The 13,563-nt window shown below is 39.3% G+C and overlaps 1 protein-coding gene across 13 annotated transcripts in view; it reads left to right on the top strand.

Annotated features, from left to right (window-relative positions):
- LOC100868187 (RNA-binding Fox protein 1) overlaps positions 1 to 13,563 on the top strand; it is a 305,806-nt gene that overhangs the window by 232,877 nt on the left and 59,366 nt on the right. The window lies entirely within an intron of this gene.

Genomic DNA, 13,563 nt, shown 5'->3' with positions numbered 1-13,563 from the left:
AGAAACCATAACCATCGAGAAAAAGCGAAATAATAGTCGAAAAAACTGTTGACGAGAGCGACGAGAGATGTCGCCTCGCACTGCCCGCTCTCTCACCCCGATCAAATACACACGGGATTCGCACGAACGAATTTTTTTCATCGCACGCGTACAAATTATATCGGCGATTAACGTGGTAACCACGTTATGTCCGTTTATTGGCGGATGATATTCGCGTGGAATGGGGGTGGGAGGGGGATTTTTTTTTTTCTGCGGATTTCGTGCTCGAGCTTCTCGCGATTTTTGCGAACGATTATGCGCTATGGAGTGTTTATCGTAATGGCCGCCAGATGGCGGCCGATGGCCACTCACCTCGGATAATCTGATTAAAAATTTTTTGGGAAAAAAGTTAGTTAGCGGCGAATTGGCAACACGTTGCAGTAATAAAAAGTGGCAAAAAGCTTTTAGCTTCGTTAAAAGATCAAATCGTGTAATTGCATAAAAATCAATGGTGAAATCAATGGTAAACTGTATCCGAGGTAGCCATATTGGAACAAAACGTGGAATAGAAACGTGTAGAGCGGGTAATATGATCAAATTTAAAATTGAGAAGGGAAATGAAACGAAATTAAATTCTGTATCCTTCAACAAACGAGTTGTAAATTATCTAATATTATATTAACTGTCGATTCGTTGGTCGATTGTTGTTGAAGAGGGCACGATGGATTAAATTTCCAATTGTTCGTTTTTACTTCGACCGGATATCAGATTGTTACGAATGTTTCTCGATACGTTCTCTCGTTTTTTTTTTTTTTTTTTTTTTTTTTTTTTTAACGAATCACGTGGAAAATAGATCCGAGAAAATAAAAGGGATTACGTTCGAACGGAGAAATTCGTCATTAAATTTACCTGTCGGGAAGCAAGCCAGAATCTAGCGTAACGAAAAACTCGGAACGACTATTTAATCTCCATTTTCCTCTCTTTCATTCGATTCTGCTCTTTTCCTATCCTCTTTCTCTCAAAAAAAAAAAAAAAGAAAAAAAGAAAAAAGAAACGAATTTCCAACGAACCGTTCGAACGTCGTCTGATAAATCGTCCGACAGCCAAAAAATTTGGCAACGTTCGCAAAACTCTCGTAGCTCTGGCACGACAAACATTTGCACGAATTTTTTTTTTGCTGCGTATCCTCGTAACTACCCCTCCATGTTCCACGCTCGTACGATCAATTTTCGAAATATTCAAAGAAAAAAGAAAAGAAAAAAAAGAACACTACTTTTTCTTTTCTTTTTTGTTGCTGTTTTTTTTTTCGTTTTGTTTTTTTTTTTTTAATCAATTTACTTCCCATGCGACACTACGGATTTTTAATCTTTAAGCTAGACAAATTATGACGGACGTTCGCACGAGTACTTTCGAAGCTGGTGAAATTATTCGAAACGAAATATATATATATATATTTATATTCACGCGAATTTAAAGCGTGAATTTTAATCATTAATTTAACGATATTTAGATATTTAATTTCAGGAAATTTTCGCGATAGGAAACATGACGGATTCGTAAGTGGCACGAAATGAGAGAGGCAAAATTTTGACGCGCCGCCGCGACTAATGGTGTCGAAGAAAATGGCGGGGAGAAAATCAGTGGATGAAAATGTCGGAGCGGGATAGAGCGCGTCAAATTAAACTTAACAAGTTTTAATGCCCAATTACGGAGTTACACCTACCTGGCCGGCTCTTATTTCTGTTGGCGTAATAAGCCACGGTAATTGAAATTTACGGGCGTGTTTTACGCGAGCCGGTTCGTAAACAGGGAAAAAGCGGTGTCCAGCCAGCGTTTGAGACGCGCTAATTCGACGAAGTAAGACGAATGAATTTTAAATTTTCTCGTAACGCTCGTGGATATATTCTGCCACCTATGCATTTAACTTTTCTATTATTTTTCGATTTCGACAAATTCTTGATAACGAAAATTATTCACTTTAGATTCACTCTTTGTGATGCGAGTAAAATCAAACCAAAAATATTACATGCGTGTTTTTTTTTTTAAATATTTTAATTAAATAGTTAATCAAGTATTTTAATTAAGACGGGTGATAAATTTGTTTTAGCAATTTGATTCAATTCAATGGCAAAAAGGTACGTTTAGCATTTCGAGCCTGCTGTTTATATCGCATTTTATTTTCAGAAAAATTTAATTGATAGAAAAGTATTGACAACAAAATGTGAATTTTTCGTTCCCCCTTAGAACCGCTCGTTCAATTTTTTCCAATTGAAAATAATACGATTGAAAAAGATTTTGCTTTATTTTGCGTATCATCGTTAAAAGCATTAAACGATATCCTTCGACCAAACGGCAAAGAGATAAATAAATAATCGTGGGAGGGGAGGGAAAAAAATTCGAAACTCTGAAATTTCACCCGATTCCACGAAAAGGTACAACTTCATTTAAAAAAAAAAAAAAAAAAAAAGGAGAAAGACCTGCACGTATCCCCATCGAGCAAATATAAACCCAGTCGAGTAATTTCAACTTTTCCGGCAAATTAAAAACCTCCATTAACAAAATCACGAGATGTCCGCCGCCAAACGAGGGTCAAATTCCAACCCCTTGCGCATTACATTCGCTCCAGGGATCCGGCAAAGCTTCGACGTGGAGTCTAACGAGAAGTTAAAGACCGAAATGGCCGAGGGTTAAAGGGAGGCCGAGCTCGACTCGTCGCATTGAAAAGGCGAGAGTCCAACGATGATCCCTTTTTTTTTTTCCCCCTTCTTCGCCAGCGCGAGCTTTTTAATTACCGGAAGGATTAAGGGAGATTTCAAATTAGAACCGAGTTTTTTTTTGTCTTGCAAAAAAAAAAAAAGAAAAGAACAGAAGGAAAAAGAAGAAGAAGAAGAAGGAGGAGGAGGAAGAGGAGGAAGGGGTAGTAAAATGTTAATCCGCAAGCTCGAGAACCTCGCGATTCGTCGAAAGTTTATCATCCGTCCAACTCTTTCAAAAGAGAACACGTGTCCTCTCTGTAATTACGTCGCCGGAGAAAGAGAAAGATATATGGTGGGGGGTCTCTGTCAAACCTCCTCCTCCCCCAAAAAAAAAAGAGAAAAATCGTTGCAACGCATCGATATCGAGCGAATATCGCCCCCGTTTTATTGGCCTGCTGCTTGCCAACCGGAGATTATATCGGTTTCCGGAAAAAGAGGTTTTGTTTCGGGCTGTTCGATTGTGACTTCGATGATTAAAGTTGGAAACGGTGGACGATTATTCGGATGAAAGAATAATGGAGAAAATGGAATGGATGGAGTTTTATGGTTTTTAAAGAATTGAAAGAATTTGGAGAACTGTTTGGCAATATTGTTCGAGGCTTTTTTTTTTTTTTTTTTTTTTTAGAAAAATGTTGAAGTAATTTAAATAGATTGAAAGTGACAAGCTTCACCAGCTTAAATTACAGCACTTTTCGAATTAACGATTTTAAGATTGTTTCGAATTATTACGAGGATATATTTCTCTCGCGTCCAAATTTAAAATTTGGAACAGTGGGAAATAAATCAAAAGTTAGGAGAGATTAATGTCGAGGAGTCGTTTGTTTCCCCCAAAAAATTAATAACGATAAACCAAACGAAACAATCGTTTCGAGGAATCCAAGACGCGTCTCGAACACCCTCGAATCGCTTGCCACGATTAAAATAAACCGCGAGAGATTAAGCGAGCAATTTGCGACTTTCTAGTCGCAGCTCGTGATTCAATCATCGAATTACACCGCGAGCCGTCCCGGAGCCATACTTTTACATATTTTATCCTCCAACAACAACGTTTTCCAGCAGGGGAACATTTTAGGTCAAATATTTTGCCTGCTCCGCAAACATTATCTTTTCGTATTTACCCGTTGATCCCTCCGACCAGTCTTCCGCCCACAAGAGAGAGAGAGAGAGAGAGAGAGAGAGAGAGAGAGAGAGAGAGAGAGAGAATCAACCGACATGGGAGCGTAATAACGCCGCTTTAATTACCCTCGAACCAGGCCAAGAGGAATTTCCTGGGAGACCCGTGCTCCATGTTAAATCGTATATCTTCGATCCTAATCGAAGAAATTACACGTTACACGCCAAGGATTGGGGATATCGAATCAATTTCTAATGCAAACGTTTCCCAACTTGCTTCGTCCCAATCTCTAATTGCATCCAACTTGTCGGGATGGAAGGATCGATACGATTCGAAAGAATCCTCCGATGACGGATCTCCCCATCTTGGAAGTTTTCTCGCACGTGTTGAAGGAGAAGAATCAACCAAACGTTTATTATTTTTATTCGATTCGAAGGAGGAGTAAGTTGGACAGGATTCAAGAATTCTTTTTAAAACTATGTGGATTTGAAAGTGGGTGAGACCACGAACATTTGGAAAAGTTTTTTGGAATTTCTTTTGGAGAAGTATCAAACCGAAGCACGAATAGAAGAATTATCTTATCTTTTTCGATGATTGAAGCATCCTTCTTGGAAAGAGTCGATCTTGTTATTCAATAAATATATACTTGATAAACCGTGACAAAGTTCCACCTTTCTCCACGACGGAATCTACGATCTTTCTTCGAACGATGCTCGATAGATGCCAGAAGGTGACCAAGAACAGAACGAGAACCCTATCTTTTTTCACTCTCCTTACGACACACTTATACTCGCAAAAATCTTTTCTTCGAACTCGATAGATCCTTTCAAGAGAATCGGATCCTATCTTTTCACCGAAGAAATATCGCGAAAGAAAAAAAAAAGGGGGGAGGGATCTCTCCTTGAAACGACGCTCGATAAAAGTTTCGGGCAGAACTGGGAAGTTCGATCTTTGCTCACCTTGGTAACGAGTGAAAACACAATGCTCGATGACTACAAAGGCCGTTCGTTAAGATAATGGGCCAGTGAATGGAGGGGAGGGGAGGTGTCGCGAGGCCGCGCTCGCGTTTCAACCCCCTCCTCCTTCCACCACCTCATTCGTTCAAAGCTCCATTCATGGGGGGGAGGGGAGGAGGAGTTCAAACTGGTTTAAGCACCGGCAGTAGTTAGCGAGCGGCCCGATACTCTTCGATTATCGAAGGTCTTTCGGCCTCGTTAGCGGGCTTCAATTTTGCACGCTCCCGCTGCAAGCATTGTTGATCGCCCCTCTGCAACGAAAGGGTTTGTTTGGGGAGATCGAAGGGTCTCTCCCTTTTTCTTTTCTTTTCTTTTCTTCTTTCTTTTTTTTTTTTTTTTTCGATAAATTCTAGGATTTTTTCGTCGTCATTTCGAATCGAAGAAGGGGTTCTTTCTCGAGGGAAATGTCCATGTTTTTGGAAAGTTTTCGATATTTAGAAACGGTTCGTTCATTCTCGATGGACGTTCGAGAAATTGGGTTATTCGTGCGAAACTCTGGTGCGAACTTTTGGATATAATCTGCGATATTGATTTTCGGCAACTTTTGCGCCGAATTTCAAATTCAATGCTTTCGCAAGGATCAACATTTGTCTTTCGTTACTTTCGTACTTGCACTGTGAAATTTCCAATTGAAAATAATATTACCAGTGAAGATCGAAATCGATCTTCGAGTAATTTTGAAGGAAGCCGAGGACATTTCGTCGCAAAACATCCGAAATCGATTTCACGTTGCGAATAAACGATTTCGAGAATTAACGAGCAAGAAACCATGCGACGATTTCGGGTCATCGTCGATAAGAGTAACATCGAAAAGGTTGAAGAACGAGAGAAACGGATAATTATTTTATACGGACAAATTAATCCTCAAATAATCTTCAAGAAAGATCGATATATAAGATCCCCACTTCGTGGTTCATTAACACCACTGAAGAAAAATATGAATCAAAAAATATAAAGGGGATAGTAGAATCGTGGTAAAGAAGGAAAACAGCAATATTTTTATCCCTAAACTTTTAAAATCGGCATTTAAAATCGAAGAAGATATTGATTTATCGATGAATACAAAAAGTATTCGTGAAACGTTAAAGGATGTAACGAAATTCAAAAACTATTGTATATATATATATACAAATGGAAAGCTGGCTATCTGAAAACTCTTTTACGTTTCTTGATAGAAAATCCATAACGTTACTATCCATCCTATCCACAGGATGGAAAATCCTCATGACGCGTGCATTCACGTCACTCGCGTTGGGATACGTTAAATACGAATAAATGACAAATAACGTCACGTAGCAAAAAGAAGACGCATTTACACATCCCCTATAGAAGCGCCACATCCAACCGCAAACACCTGGTTCGTTATTCCAACGAGTTCTCCAAACGCTTCGATTCCACCCTTCAAACTTCGACACCCGAAAAGCCACCACCACCACCGTTGGTGGAAACTCGCCCATCCCCCCTCGAATCAATACCACCAGCCAGCCAAACCGTGGCAAGAAGACCAGGTGAAAAGGGTAGCAGGCCACGACGAGGGTCATATCACACACCACGAAGGTGAGCAAGAACGAAAACAAACTCTCTCGTTCCGCCGGAACCGTGGCATTCCGGAAAGCAGGAAGCACGACCTAGTGGTGTCGTCGTAGCTCATGCACGTTGGCATAACGACAGGTGGCTCGAATTTTCGGGCTTAGCAAGTCAAATTTATGCAGATACGGGGGAACAAGGTTGCCCGATATGTGCCCGAAGCTGTGTGACGTTCGTCCGGCCAACATCTTGTACCATCACGCGACCATCATCGATACCGATATTTACGGTAGTCAGAATTTTCGAGGATGACGGCCATCAATTCGTTCGAGCGCGAACGTGTCTCTTCTATCTGTTTCTTCTTTATGGCCTTCGATGATGAATCGAGACTTGGATTCCTCTCCTCTTTCGGCGATATTTCTTTTGCACGAAGTACAGAACGCTTGCGAGAAAGAAAGAGGTCGCGAGACATCTGGCGGTAATCGGTCCAACTACTCGAATATATTAGACCTGGGATTAAAGGTATTTGTCAAAGGTGTCTGTTCGATCTGCGAGATATTCTTAATACGGACGTTCCCTCACGTTCCGGCTCTTTTAAATCTGAGAAAGAGAAAGGTGTTTAAATTAAAATCGTCGGGTCGATCGAGTCTCGACCGAGGGAGAAAAAGTCGTGTTTCCAACAGGAGAATAACGTGAACAAGCGTTATAAATTACAGGCGAGGACAACAAGGCTTAGTTAATGAAAATGCCTATCGATCAACCGATCCGACCTATACCCTTTTACACGTTTTCGATTAAAATGTAGATGCCGTATCCAATATCGATCAGACCTCGAAATACCTCTTAAGTAAGCGTTTCATACCCTCTTACTCCAATATGCTCTCGAATCAAAATTTCTATTCAGCCCTCCCCTCGTCCCCATCGAGAAAAAGGAGGGGATGTGTGTCATTCGGTGGAAAGGGGAGGCGCGTAGATCGAAAAATCGATGGTCGAGGCTGCGTTCCAGGCCAAATCTTAACGAGCCACAATTTACAATGGGCCAAGATTTACTTACTTCCTGCATTTCAATTCAGATCGCGGTGATAGAGCGAGGCCCGGATCGGCCGGAAATCGTGGATCGTTCGTGTCAGCCAGCGTCACGAAACTTCGTGTGTGTACCGTCTATTATCCCCTCTCTCCCTCTTTCTCATTTACCAGACGTCGAGACGACACGTTATCTTTTTCCTTTCTTTCTCTTCTTTATTTCGCAATTATAATCGAGAGACGATCGTCCAGAGCCGACAGACCAGACGCTGGCTTCGATGTCAATCGAGGATCCCCGATTACAATGGTTCCCTTAATCGGATCGATATCGTCGCCCAACGACCGGCTCTGTCCACGAAATTGAATCGAGAATCTGCCCGAGTTAATAGCGGATAAAGGCTTGACTATCCGGGTTGATAGTTGGGTGGGATAGTCTTTGCGGAGGGTGTGGTGGGAGGGGGGTCGATGATCGAGGACGGCTCTTGGAGTCTAGGCTCTGACCCTGGTCGACGTCGTTTTATCTGTCGGCAAACGAGGCGCTGATGGATTTATTGGTGTTTGCACGCGCAAATAGAGGTAAGCCTGGCCCGACGATAGAGATAATATTGTAACAACCGCGGAACAGGTTCTGGATCTGATAGGGGAAAATCGGCGGCGATAGATGAATGGATGGCGCTTCGATCGGTAGATTTCTGTCGAGATTTCAACAGGCTCGTTGCCTGTAGGAATTCGATTACGCGTAAAGATCGTTTGAAAGGATTAAGGAGAGAGGGGAAAAAGAATTTCGATTTTTATCCCCCCTTTATGTAACGCGTTCCAAGGATTTTTCTTTCTTCGTTTCCTGTTAAAAGGATATCGAAAGGATATTGGTTAAAAATTAGAGGTTTTTCATCCCCTCCTCGGAAGTGAATGTGCGATTAAGCCGGTTCGAGTTGAGGATCGAAGCGTTGTTTATAAAAGGAAGGATATCTAAGGGATATGTAAATTTTATTGCCACGATTAGCTCTGTTCATTAGATCCCAGGTTGCAACAAGGAATTCGCAAGACTCTAATATTTTCACGTGTTTGACGAGATAAGTCTATGTTATAGGGAATTAAAGTAAGATCTAATAATAAACAAGGAAACTTGGATCACGTACACACGCGAGGAATAAAGTAAGATTGCACCTTCTTCCGTAGCAAATCTGGACCACGATAAATCACGTTACGTTAAGTCCGCTGCCAGGAGAGATCTAAGCTGCAGTATACCAGGCTCTGCTCTAACTTATGGCAGATCGGGTAACTTGGTTCCACGGAAAATTCGATTCACGGTAAATCGAATTAAACTGTCGATAAAAGTGAAATGGAAAAGAAATCGTGCCAGACAATTTTCGAATGCTCGACAATACATGCTAGAAACGATCATTTCTTAAATTTTGTTTCAACAATAACTTTTTGGAAAGGATTTTTTTTTAAATATTTCGTTCCTTGCGGCACGAAAAAAAAATATAATTTCTATACTTTGAAAAATTATATTTATTATCCTTTAATAAATTGTAATAAATAAAATGATATTACACGATATTCGAATAAATTGAAAAATATTATTCGGAAACGCGTCAAACTGTTTAAATTATTGGACGAAATGAATGGTGGTAATATCGAATATAAAAAAATATTTCCCTTTTGATAAAATACTTGAAACGTATAATATTAAAAATTTAACGTCCCTCCTTTTGTTTATTTTAATATTGTTTTCGAAACCGGTTATATTATAAAATGAATAAATCGTTATCGATTAAAAAAAAATATCTTTCCTTCGCGCGTACTATGCAATACATAAAATACAATACAAATTTACAGCATACCCTCTCTCTCTCTAAATATATATATATATATATATTAATACCAGTAATTACATACGCGATTGGATCGAAGAACAATGCCCAAATACACTTGTCCCAATTTCTAAACCGAAGTGGTTCTCCAAAATTGATCCACTGCCAGAAAATCGCGAGAATTCAAATGAACTCACTCGAGTTTTCAACATCAAAGTTCAAGGGCCCATTTCGATGGAAATTTTCGATAAGCTTGACGACGAGAAAATTCCACGCTCGCCTTCCCTCCCACCACCAATTTTAACCATCCAACGGCCGTCTCTTTTCTCCCTCCTCCCTCTCTCTCTCTCTCCTCTGTTTCTCTTAATTTCAATCTCGATCGTGGAGATAACGAGGGAACGATAATAAAATCAGTTGGAACAACAAGGAACAATCGGGAGCCGTACGCGTGGACGGTCTAATTTGCAAAACAATCGGATTTACAGAAGGTACGCAGGCCGGGTGTTGGACACGATACACGTATGGCAAACAAAGATTTCGAGGTTCATCCGTGCTCGCATTGTTTGTCGTCCAACAAGGCGGGCACGGCCATCGATTCTGACAACGTAGATGCCCGGTTTGTTTGCTCGTTTGTTGCGTATACCGCTCGTTCAATTTTACCTAACAATAAGATCCGACAGGTTAGTGTTTGCCTTTCATTTACTCGCGATGAATATTTGTCGGCGGGTGTGTGGCTCCTCGAGAGATTCGATTTATCCGATGAATTCTCCCGTTTATGGCCGCGATATTAAGGATCGTGGGGGTTGTCGATAATTTAACGATTGAGGACGGGTGCAAAAGTTTCGGCGGATTTCTGTAATCGCGACGGCGGTCGTTGCATTAATAGATCGTAGTTCGTGCGTGGAAAACTTTCACCCCAATATTTGAAACTTTAGTGGAAATTTTAAATTTGAATTTCGTAGACGAGGAACAGGACAATGGGGAAATTATTTATTGTGAAAAGGAGGAGGAATCTTCACAATTGGTCGATTTAAATATTCTGAATTAGCGATCTGTAAATATTTCATTTTATACGATTATTTTCGAGAAAGATGTACACTTGTTGCGCATTTTTTGCTTTTAAAGTAAAGAAAAAAATCTCCGTTAATTGGATTAAATTCCACGAGGTCGATGCTTTGTGAATAATAATTGTAGCGCTCTTCTCTTTTCTTTTTTTTTTTTTTTTTTGGAATCTAAAAAATAAAATTGAAATTGAAATTTTTAATCTTTGCGCAGGTTACAAAATTTTTTGCAGCCATTTCAATATTTAACGCGTACGAAATAATAACGTGGCGAAATTTTCGTCGCATAACGGTTGATGCTCACCGATATTTAATATTCACCGGTGAATAAAAGATTATGACACGAGCCGCGAAACTTTGTCGCAGAATATAAAGGATCTTGCCCCTGACGGGCAACATTTCATACTTGCTAAACGTTCCACGTCGATATTTAATATTCATGAGCGTATGAAACACGTATAACTCTAAAAACGTCGAAACTTCTCCGTGAAACGAGACGTTGATACCAACGATACCAAAATCGGATCGTTGATCAATATTCATAAGCAGCGAGCAAGCGATGCTTTCTAATATAAATTGCGAGAACCTAATATAAATTTTGTATAAAATTTCATGCCAAACATTGGAAATAACAGTAGTTGAATATAGATAAAAAGTTTTCTCCTTGATATAGTTCTAGACTTTCCCAAATTTTATTTCTACAAAAAAATTCAAGAAAAAAACTTCTCCAAAGAAGCGAGAGAATCGAATAATAAATATTTCGAAATCTCCAAAGAGAAGCTGCTTGTCGACCTACCCTCTAATTAACCAGTTTATCATGGGCATCCAGAGAGACGTAACTTCTGATTGGTTGAATTGAACACGATTGCTCGTTACGTGAAGGCGACGTTCGTTTAATCCGATCATAACTATATAACGCGGCGAACAAACCCCTCGATCGATTGGAACACGTTCGTAAAATGCAAATCGGTCGATAACGTAGATCGGGATTGGCCTGGCCGACCGTATCCTCTCGCGACAAACAAATACCGGGTGGCGTAGATAAACCGCGGATAGGATGCTGATTGTTGGATATCGAGAATGGCGAAAAATACGGGGATATCGTTTTATGTTTGAAAGATTTTGCTTTAGCTAACAATTTAAAAGTTGGACGAGAGTTATTGGAAATTGGTGAATCGGGGCGAATTGGATCGAAAACGGTAATCGAAGACAGTGGAAGTGTTTAGATATTTTTCGAAATTATTGAAATAAATGTGTGTAGGGTTGATATGAAGACGAATTCCTTTTCTGTTTTTAAGTTTTATGGATTCTGAAATTCTGAAAAAAAGAAGTTAGATTAAAATTGTGGATTGTGGAGCTGCGTAATTGAATTACAAAATTCGGTAACACGAAGATAATGGGGATATGGGTGATAAGCGTAAGCGTGGCAGAAATACAGAAATATTGAAAAATCAGAGAATAAAATATGCAAATAAAAGGTGAACGATGAATCGGCTACGGCCTGGATAAGAATCACGGCCGATTAAAATGGTAAATCGTTATCCATAAAGTTGGCCCGAATTGAACCAATAAATCGGAGATTATAAAATTACCATGTAAATTAATGTAGGAAATTAAAGATCGAGAACTCGAATGAATGAATGAATGAATGAATGAATGAATTTAAAATTTCGAGAGAGAGAGGAAAACAAGAAAAAAAAAAAGAAATCGCTCATCTCGATACGAGTCGATGCAAATCTAACCTAACTAAAATAGAAAAATAAAATAATATTACGTGCACAAGAGTCAACGAACGATGAACAAAATCTCCGTTTAATCGGGGATGGAGATCTCGTTTTCCGTGAGAACGAAATACGAGAGGAAAACGGAAGGAGGGGGGAGGGGGAAGAAAGACGGGGAGAGACGGAAGGCAAAGCAGCGGAAATGGGGGAAAAATCCGAGGAACGGTAAAAGCGCACGGTAAGAGGGATCCAGCTGATAAAGAGAAACGCCGAACCGACGAGAATTTAGCTTCTTCTAGTTACTACTTTTTTTTTCTCTTCTTTTTAATTTTACCCACCAGCGACGAAAGTACTTGTGCGAGAGATCGAGATAATCGGAAATCGACAGCGACGGTCTCTTGATTTCTTTTTATAACCATCTTTTTTTTTTTTTTTTTTTTTTTTCCGATCGTCCGGAAAAGTGGAGCGTTTAACGACCAAAAGAAGAAGGAGAAAAAGAAGAAAAGAAAAAAGAAAAAGAAAGAAAAATTGTTTCTTTTCGCGCCTCTCGCGATTGTTCGTCATCTTCTTTTCATTTTTTTTTTTTTTTTTTTTTTTTACGGGAGAAAGTTTCGAGATTGATTTTCTTTTTTTGCTTATTTACCTACACTTTGCCGGATTTTCGCATCGAAAATCGTGTCGATCGATCGCTTTTCACGTATGGATTAATGGTAAACTAAACGTTTTCTTTTTTTTTTTTTTTTAAGATTGTAAGCTTTAAACGTAAGAGTTTTTCTACTTTTCGTATCGATGCAATGTAAAAGAAAAAAGAAAAAATTTAGGAAAAAAGTGAATAGAGTGATTGAAAATCGTAGGCGTGGAAACGATCGATCAGATATTTTTCATTCTTGGCCTCGAAGATGGAAAATTCTTATTGTTAAAAAAGTATCGTTTCGTTCTTGTTTTTTTTCAATATATATATATATTCTTTTGAAATTGTGAACGTCATTTCTTCGAAATTTTATAAAATTTCCGATATTTAAATTTACGCGTCGTTATCATCGTGGCCAAGGATTCAATTTGGCGGGATTTTCAAAAGGTTTCAAAAAAAAGGAGAATTCTTTTGAAGAGCCCGCATCTTTTTTTTCTCGACAGACAACGTCCAACTCATTCCTTGAATTTAGATAAGATTTCAGAAGGGAAAGAGAATCGAATCAATTTCTAAATTTGGCGAACAATAGTTTGCCTTGAGATTGTGTAAAAATTTGCAAAATAATATTTTTAACGTTAGTTTCTCCATCGCCAAATTGACGAATTGAGGATTACTCGAGAAAGAAAACGGAATATAATTGCAAGTAGCTGTACATCGTTAAATTTATATAGATTTATTTCATATTCCAAGTTTCCATAGTTTTTTCGTGAAACGTTTATTCGAAACTTGAAGACAACTAAGAAAAAGAAAGAACAAAAAGGAAGAAAGGTAATAAATTAACGATGCACAGCTGCAGTAATTTTCTCATTTGGCCGTTGATCGATGCGCAGAACATCCTCTCTCCGGTTTATCGGGGTC

Source organism: Apis florea, unplaced genomic scaffold, assembly GCF_048593485.1.
Source record: "Apis florea isolate Af1SG1 unplaced genomic scaffold, ASM4859348v1 contig_3158_pilon, whole genome shotgun sequence".
Classification (NCBI taxonomy): domain Eukaryota; kingdom Metazoa; phylum Arthropoda; class Insecta; order Hymenoptera; family Apidae; genus Apis; species Apis florea.
The sequence above is the reverse complement of the archived record's forward strand: the minus strand, read 5'-3'. Positions and strand labels throughout refer to the sequence as shown.